The sequence below is a fragment of the Marmota flaviventris genome, chromosome 13 (genome assembly GCF_047511675.1).
Source record: "Marmota flaviventris isolate mMarFla1 chromosome 13, mMarFla1.hap1, whole genome shotgun sequence".
NCBI classification, from domain to species: Eukaryota; Metazoa; Chordata; class Mammalia; order Rodentia; family Sciuridae; genus Marmota; species Marmota flaviventris.
In genome coordinates this window covers 2,926,869-2,935,536 of record NC_092510.1, presented here as the reverse complement: position 1 = coordinate 2,935,536, position 8,668 = coordinate 2,926,869, and positions in this window count along the sequence as shown.

Genomic DNA, 8,668 nt, shown 5'->3' with positions numbered 1-8,668 from the left:
GCTATATGCCAAGTATTAGAAGATTGCCAAAGCCAATCATACTCTTGAGTAAAAAAACGTGCAACATAATATTAGGCTATGACCCAACAATCTGCAAAACTCATGTTTGTCCTTTAATAACTAACTAAGCAATAAAGCCATGGAATGGAGTTGATGACTTTTGAGGAGAATGAGGTAGGCAAGGCCACTCAATAATTCCCAATTACTGCCACATTGCTCCTGTAGGAGTATGAATTTTGGGAAATGTTAATCAATATATAGGCTCTTGTGGATTAATTCTAGTAAGCTGTGCAGTTTTCATGGAAGATTCAACCTTTGTTATGGCAATCCTTTTTTCTGCCATAAGTTGATGAGAAGGTAGAGAAGGATCTCCCTGTTCAGTCTGAAACAAAGGACACAAATCTGCTGTGGTAGTTTTAAACTTGGTCACAGCCAATTTATATCACCTAGTAACTTTTAGAGGTCATGTGCCTTGGGCAATCTAAAGTGCTTGGGCATGCTACCAACAGTTCCGCAAGTGAAACATAAATCTCCATAAATCTTCTCTCCCACACTTAGAGAAGACCTCCACGTAATTCACAGGTGGCTTATTGCAACTTAGTGAGGCCCTACCTCAAAATAAAATATAAAAATGGCTGGGGACAGGTCTGAGTGGTAAAGTGTTCCTAGGTAAAATCCCCAGTACAAGAAAAAAATAAAAATAAAAACAACAATGAAAACAGCTGGAGGGCATGCACATGTCAGACAAAATCAGTGGTATCAGAAATTGTTAGAGGCAAGAACATGATATATTCTTGTAATTACATATATTAAATTATATATTAAATATATGCATATATATGATAAAAATTAAGATATTTATCAAAAAAGTTGTCAATCTCACAAACTAAGTTATAAATATATACATGTCTCAAAACAGAGTTCCAAAATACATGAAGTGAAAACTATCAAGATTAAAGGAATAATTTTTTTTACAAAAAGGGGTGGATAATTTGTGACATTCCACTTTTAAAAAAGAATGAAATGACTAGCAAAAAGTCCATGTAAAACAAAATGACTTGAACAATAATATAATTACATTAGGTCTAGAAGACTATATAGAATATTCTTCCCCAAAGAGTAGAATACACATTTTACTCCACTGTGTAGGAAACATTGTGCAGAACTTGCAATTTTAATGCCATAAAAAGTCAATAAATTTAAAAGCACTGAAATCAGGAAAAGCATCTTTTATAACTAAATTGAAATTAAGTTAAAAAAACAGAAAATTTAAAAATTTGCTAACATGTAGCAATTAGACAGTGTACTCTCTAGGAAGAAAAAAAATAGAAAATAGTTTAGGTGGATAAAATTGAAAGCAAACATGCCTAAACTTATGACATGCAGCTAAAGTAGTCCCCTGAAGAAAATTTATAAGTATAGAAGCCTACATTATAAAAAAAAACTGCCCAAATAAAACATAAATTTACATAGTAAGTAACTAGACAAAGATAACTAAGTTGTAATCAATTTGCACAGATGATAAATTTTAATAAAGAATAGAGCAAGAATAAAAGGAAAAGAAAAGAAAAAATTAAGAAAACAGCTTGATTGTTCAAAAGATTTATAAAATTGAGTGTTCAATTAACCAAAAGAAAAGAGAGAGAGAGAGAGAGAGAGAGAGAGAGAGAGAGAGAGATAGAAAGAGAGAGAGAGAGAACTCAAGTTAATAAATATCAAAAATAAAAGTGAGACCATCAAAACTGACTCCACAAAAAATTTAGCGAATTTTAAGGGCATATTATGAATAACTGAATATGAACAAATTCCTATGAAACATCCATCAAAACTGACTTAGACATAGAAAATCTAAAAAGATTTAATAAGAGATTAAATCAGTAAAAAACACACAAAAAAATCCATGTCAGAGCTGAGCATGGTTGGCGCATGCCTGTATCCTAGTGACTTGGCAGGCTGAAGCAGGAGGATCATGAGTTCAAAGCCAGCCTCAGCAAAAGCAAGGCACTGATCAACTCAGTGAGACCCTGTCTCTAAACATAATACAAAATAGGGATGGGGATGTTGCTCTATGGTCAAGGGCCCCTGAGTTCAATATCTGGTACCAAACAACAACAACAAAAATCCTATTAGAAATGTGAAGTGAAGCTATCAAACTATATCTAACTCTAAAAGCAGATATATGGCTTTATGTGAATTAAATCCTAAGGTCTCTAACAAAGAACTATTTGAATAAAAAAGTTCAGCATTTATACAGGTATAGCACCAATAAATCATTATAATTTTGTGGCTGAACAATAAATATTCAAAGCAAAATTATTTAAAAAATCCATTTATGGAAGTATCAAACATTGAATTCATAGTAAAAAATTTAGAAATATGTCTTGTAAGCAGAAAATACTATATAAAATGTTTAAAAGACTAAGTAGGCATCCACTATTTATTGATAAGATTTAATGTTGATGAAATGGTAAAATGCAAGTTGATTTACAAAATTCCCACATGCCATTTTTGAAAAAGATGTAATAGTAAGCCTAAAGTGATTATGGAAGTTCAGTCAACCTCAAATACCAAATACAGTTTTTTTTTCAAGAAAAATATGAAGAACAAATTGGAAGACTCACACATCCCAATTTTAAAGCTCAGTATAAAGTTTCAGTTTTCAAAGCAACTGGATCCCTATTCCTCACCCTTTTCAAAATCAATTTAAAAGGGGTAAAAGACCTGACTGGGAAAATACAAAATAAACAAGGGAAAGCAATTTAAGACTCTGGTAAGGACAACAAATGTTTTTGACATAATTTCAAAATCACACACACACAAAAAAAATTAAAAATGGCATTAAACTAACAACCTGATATACAGCAAAGAAAAAAAAGTGGAATCTCTATAAAGTGGGAGAAAATATTTGCCCAGGATGCGTTTGATACAAGCTTCATATTTAGAATATATAAAGAGCAAAAAAAAAAAAAAAAAAAAACCCATAATACCAAGCAGTCAAAAACAAAGTAATGCCATTCAAGTGGGCAAATAAAGTAGACAGTTTTCAAAAGAAGAAACAAAAAGTTCCAGTAAACATACAGAAAAATATTCAATATAATTAGCCTTCAGGAAAATGCAAATCAAAAATACAATGAGGAGTGCCAGGGAAATAGCTCAGTTGATAGAATGCTTGCCTTGCATGCACAAGGCCCTGGGTTCAGTCCCCAGCACCACAAGAAAAAAAAAATAGATGATGTATCATCTCACCCCAGTCAAAATGGATAACTTAGAAAAGTGATGAACACTGATGTGGATGTGGAGAAAAATTAACACTTATGCACAGGTGTGTGCAAGCAAATTGGGTAGCTGATATGAAAAACTGTGCATATTACTAAAAATAATAACAATAGCTGGGATCATGGCACACAATAAATCCCATATATTTAAGAAGCTAAAGGAGGAGGATTACAAGTTTAAGGCAAGCTTGTACAAGTTCAAGGTCAAACAGTGCAAAACCCTGTCTCCAATAAAAAAGAAATATGTTGGAGGCCAGGAATGGTGACAAATGCTTGTAAAATAGCCAACTTGGGATACGACAGTAGGAGGATCCTGAATTTGCTGCGAGGATAGGAAACTTAATGTAATTCTCCAAATAAATAAATAATAAATAAATAAATGAAAAAATAATAATAATAATAAAAGAATAAGGAACTGTGATGTAGTCTAATGATCAAATATTTACCAAGCACATGAGGCTTTGGTTAAGTCTTCAGTATCTCATATAAATAATACTAAAATAGAATTACCTTGTGATTCACGTATCCCGCTTGGCGGTATATAATGAAAAACAATGAAGCTCACATCTGATATCTGGATGCCCATGTTTATTGAGGCACTTCCCAATTGAAAAAATATGGAGTAGCCTAGAAATTCTGTGACAAATGGATAAAGAAAATATGGCATATATGTAGGCATATATCCATAAAAATTAAATACTGCCACCTGAAACCAAATGGGTGAAATTGGAGGATATCGTGGTAAAATGAAATAAATCCAGACACAGAAATACAAACACTGCATGCTGTCCCTCATGTGGGGGAAGCCAAACATGAATTTAGGTTGGTGATTTTTAAAGGTTGAAGATTGGAGTTGGGAAATGAGAATGGGATTTCATCAGTGGATGTGGCATATGTGTTAAAATACCATGCAGAGACTCTTATGTATATTTAGTACATCTTTATCAAAGCTATTTTAAAAATGTTACTGTAATCAGTACTGAATCACAGTTACAAAATGATTCAATGGAATAATATTGACAGGCATGGTTGTGGATGCGTATAGTACCAGCAATTCAGGGGACTGAGGCAGGAGAATTGACACTTTAGGTCACCCTTGGGAATGTAGCAAGATCTTGTCTCAAAACCAAAAAAAAAAAAAATCAAATGAACTGGGGATAAATCTCAGTGGTAAGTGTTCCTAGATTCAAACTCATTACTGCAATAAGAAATAAGTAAATGGAATAGAATTTAGAAATAGATCCTTATATTTATGGTCAATTATTTTTCAAGGAGAATACCAAGATGTTATAGGAAAAATGTTTTCAAATCATCTGGAACAACTATACATATAAAACTTGAAACACAATCTCAAACACTATCTCACACTCTACACAATTAATTTTAAATGGAAAAAAGATGTAAATATGAGAATTGGAACTACTGGCCCCCAACTAACATCTGTATACTTGTTGCTTCCTCATGTAGTCATGAATATATTGTTGAGAGTCACAAAAAAGAAAAAATATTATAATTTTGTGGGCATATTTTTTACCAAATTATGAATTATCATGGAAATGGTTCTCATTTTCACCAAACTCCCCAAAGTGTCAAGAGAGTCAAGATTAAGCCTATTACATTCAGAAATGTCTTTGTTCCTATAATAATTATTGGTTGATACTAAAAATTGAACTCAGGGGTGCTTTACCCCTGAGCTACATCTCCAGTGTCCTTGTTCATTTTTAAATTTTATTTTTTAAGAGTGAATTTCAGTTATACATCATATTAGGATTTATTTTGACATGAAATCATACCACTTTTAGAAGGTGGTTGGTTATTCTAAATGAAAAGAATGGCATCATTAAAAGAAACACAAATATTAAATAGCCATCACCACATCCAAAGTAATGAAAATTTCCTCAACTGTTTTTATGAGTCTTATGCTTCTATTTATTATACAAAGGCTTTGATCCATTTTTATTTTTTTTTAATTTTGTATATGATACAAAATTCTTATCCAAATACTTTGATTTTCTTGTGGATATCTAGTCATCCCAGAGCCATTTTTGCTTGTGCTTTTACTCTTGAAAAATATAAGCTGAGTGTGTGTGTGTGTGTGTGTGTGTGTGTGTGTGTGTGTGTTTGTGCGTAATCCCTCTGAACACCAATTACAAATTGCTGTCCATGCAGGTCAGGCAAATTTCTGCCCATGCATTTACCAAATTGCTGCCCCTGACCTGCACAGTCAGCTGAACTTAAGTTCACTCATGTGAATTCCCAGGGATACCAAATAAAACACAGAATCACTTTACCTTTACACAAGCTTCAGGACAGCTTCTCCACTCTCAGCCTCAAGCTCCCCAAAAGGGAGAGCAAGAGAAATTCATGAGATGCTGTTGAGAGAGTGACCACATTCAGAAGAGAAATTTTTTTTGGGGGGGACTCTTGTTCCTTGAAAGTTCTATTCAAAAGAGGCCAGAAGAGGCAGGGTTATAAGGAACGGAGGAGTGTAACTCAAAGCACATGGGTAATGCCTACATCTGAAAACTTGCCTTTGCTCTCCGAGCTGGACAAAGCCCAAGTCACCACAAATATAGTGACTGGCCAGAGCCTCCTGCTTCAGGACTGGAAGGCATGGGTCATTCAGAATGGCTCCCCACATATCTGTCATTCTTTCTTTGAAAAAGTAGGTGATGGGTCATTATTTTTTGTCCCCACATTCTTTTTCTGGGGCAGGACATCCTACAATTACAACACAAGAGAGAATAAATAGCAACAAGAACAACACAAGGATATAGCATGCAGAGTGTTTAAGAATATCTCCAGGGTTAAAGCTGTTTAATTCTTTAAGTATTTGATCAGCTAAAGAAGTAGGATCTGAAGAAAATCAATCTTACTTTTTTGAATATCATGAATCTGATGATGCAGCTCCAAAAGATGCAAGCTGTTATCATTCTTCTGCTAAATATCCAACAAATGTTTTTGAACCTTCTCCCAAAACCATTAAGAAGCATTGCATTTGGCAGCAGTAATACACACATACTAAAAGCTAGCATGACATTTAAGTCTTCCCTTGAATTTCAAAGTGGAAAGTTCATTACCTATATTCATGATAGCAGCCTTAAGGCATTTAGCTTGGTCTCAATCCTTTCATCAACATTCATTTGATTGTGAAGAACCTTGGAAGTATTCTGAGCCAAATTATTAAGAAAATTTGAGATATGGCCACCAAAGCTGTGACCATGGAAGCAATAAAAGAAACCAAGGCAACAACTCCCAGTATTATGAGCCCAAGAGCACATTTAGGTCTTCCTAGCTGGGCATGTATCTGTTGTAAGACTTGAAAACCAGCATCAGCCTACCATGGCTCTGAAATATTTCCTGGTAATAAGACAAAAGAGGGCTGCTGAAGTATCATTGTTCCTATTATTTCTGGTGATACAATTAGTTAAATTACAGTTACTACATGTTGCAAGTTATCTATCATCTTCCCTTTTAAATTTACATTTCCTGTAATTAAAATGTAAGGAGATTGAACTCAGCCTGTAAGCCATAGCAAGAACCTTCCTGTTACAGTTCTTGCCTACAAAGCCTGGTAAAGGTTTGTCAGTAAAATGTAAGAATTCTGAGGCAGCAATTAAGCGCCAAACATCTTTCTGAATGCCACTTTCACTGAAGGTCAGGATGCTACTAACAAATCCTACAGGATTCATGGCATTACCCTTTCATAACTGCCTTTTGTCAATTTTAGGAGACCAGTACAAAATATACCCACCATTTCTACACACCTTATGCTGTACTGGAAAAGTATATATACAATCCATCCACTTAGGAAAGGGTGCCAATTTCCATTGCAGTAGTGTTAGGAGAATGAGGTATTCATGGACATTCTGCTGAGATGATTGGTTATGAGAAAGTCCCATCTTAATAATTGACCTGATATAAGGCTTTTAGTCTCCAGGAACAGAATGATTAGTTGGTTCCCCAACTGCTGTCTTTTCCTCAAATGACACTTTTGGAAAGCCAGCATATTTATAGTGGGACCAACACAAGGGTAGTTGGGCACTATAGCCAGAATAATTAAATCCAGTCACATGCTTGGGAGTAATAGGGGTGTGTGTAAATCCTCCCATCATGAATGAGTCACTAGTAAATGATCCCTCACTAGTAGATGGATTCTCCAGTCCTCACTTCTGGGTGTATTAGAGGTGGATCTGGAAAATATGTCCATTAAGTGTCTCCCTGATTCCCCTTTACCTGACGGCTCAATAGACCTATTTCTGCAGCAAGTATCATAGTTGGATATTTAACTTTTCCTTGCTGTCTAATCATTTGTTTGCCTTCAGTGTCAAATTCTTCAGGTCCTTCCATGAGGGTGGCTTCACCATTGGGTCTTTATGCACCATCTTTCTTCCTCTCTTCCTTCGAGAGTTGGAGGGAGTTATGTCTGGCATCTCTGGGTCACTCTTCAGTCATTTGAATCTTGATTCTAAGTCCTCCATGCCTGATGGCGTATTCAGGAACCCAAATAGGATGAAAAGCACCTTCTGGGAAAATACAAGCATGAGCTCTGCCCCACATAATCACTGGATCTGGTCCTTTCCATTGGCCAGTCTGCAAGTCCTTCTACCAAACTTGGCTTAAAGGGCCTGTTGCTATGGAAGACATGTCACTAGGCTGCAGTGTGACCTTCTGAGTCACAACTTAGAAAAATTTTAAAAAACAGAGCATGATTGAGGTTATTTTATGGAGTCCTAGTCCTATCTCCCCCTTTTAGTTTTTGTAATTGTAGCTTAATAGATAAATGAGCTCGTTCTACAATAGATTGAACTTCCTCATTTGTAAGTTTTGAGGACGGATTGTATGTCCTTTAATCACATTACCTAGATATTGGTAAGGAGAAAGGAGAAGTCTTTAGCAACTTTTGAATTGCAATGCACAAACCCACTGCTGTGAGTGCCGTCTCTAATATGGCAAATATTTTAAGAGTACATCTGGGTTAGCATGAGCTAAAAGTATGTCTTTCATAAAATGAATAATATATGCATCAGGGAATAATTACTCTCTCACAGACGTGATAGCCTGTGTCACAACATTTTGACATAGGGTAGGACTGTTACACATTCCCTGAGGCAACACTTTCCAGCAATACATTTTAACTGGTTCTTTAAAATTAATTGCTGGGACACTAAAGACAAACCTTTTACAGTCCTCTGGGTGCAAAGGTATACAGAAGAAGCAATCTTTCAGATCCATTATTATCAAATAATAATATAAAGGAATAGCTGTAGGAGAAAGAAGCCCAGATTGTAATGCTCCAATGGGTTTTATAACACAATTAATAGATCTTTGGTATTGTAATAATCACCAGTTACCAGATTTTTTCCTAATTACAAAGATGGGTGTGTTATGCA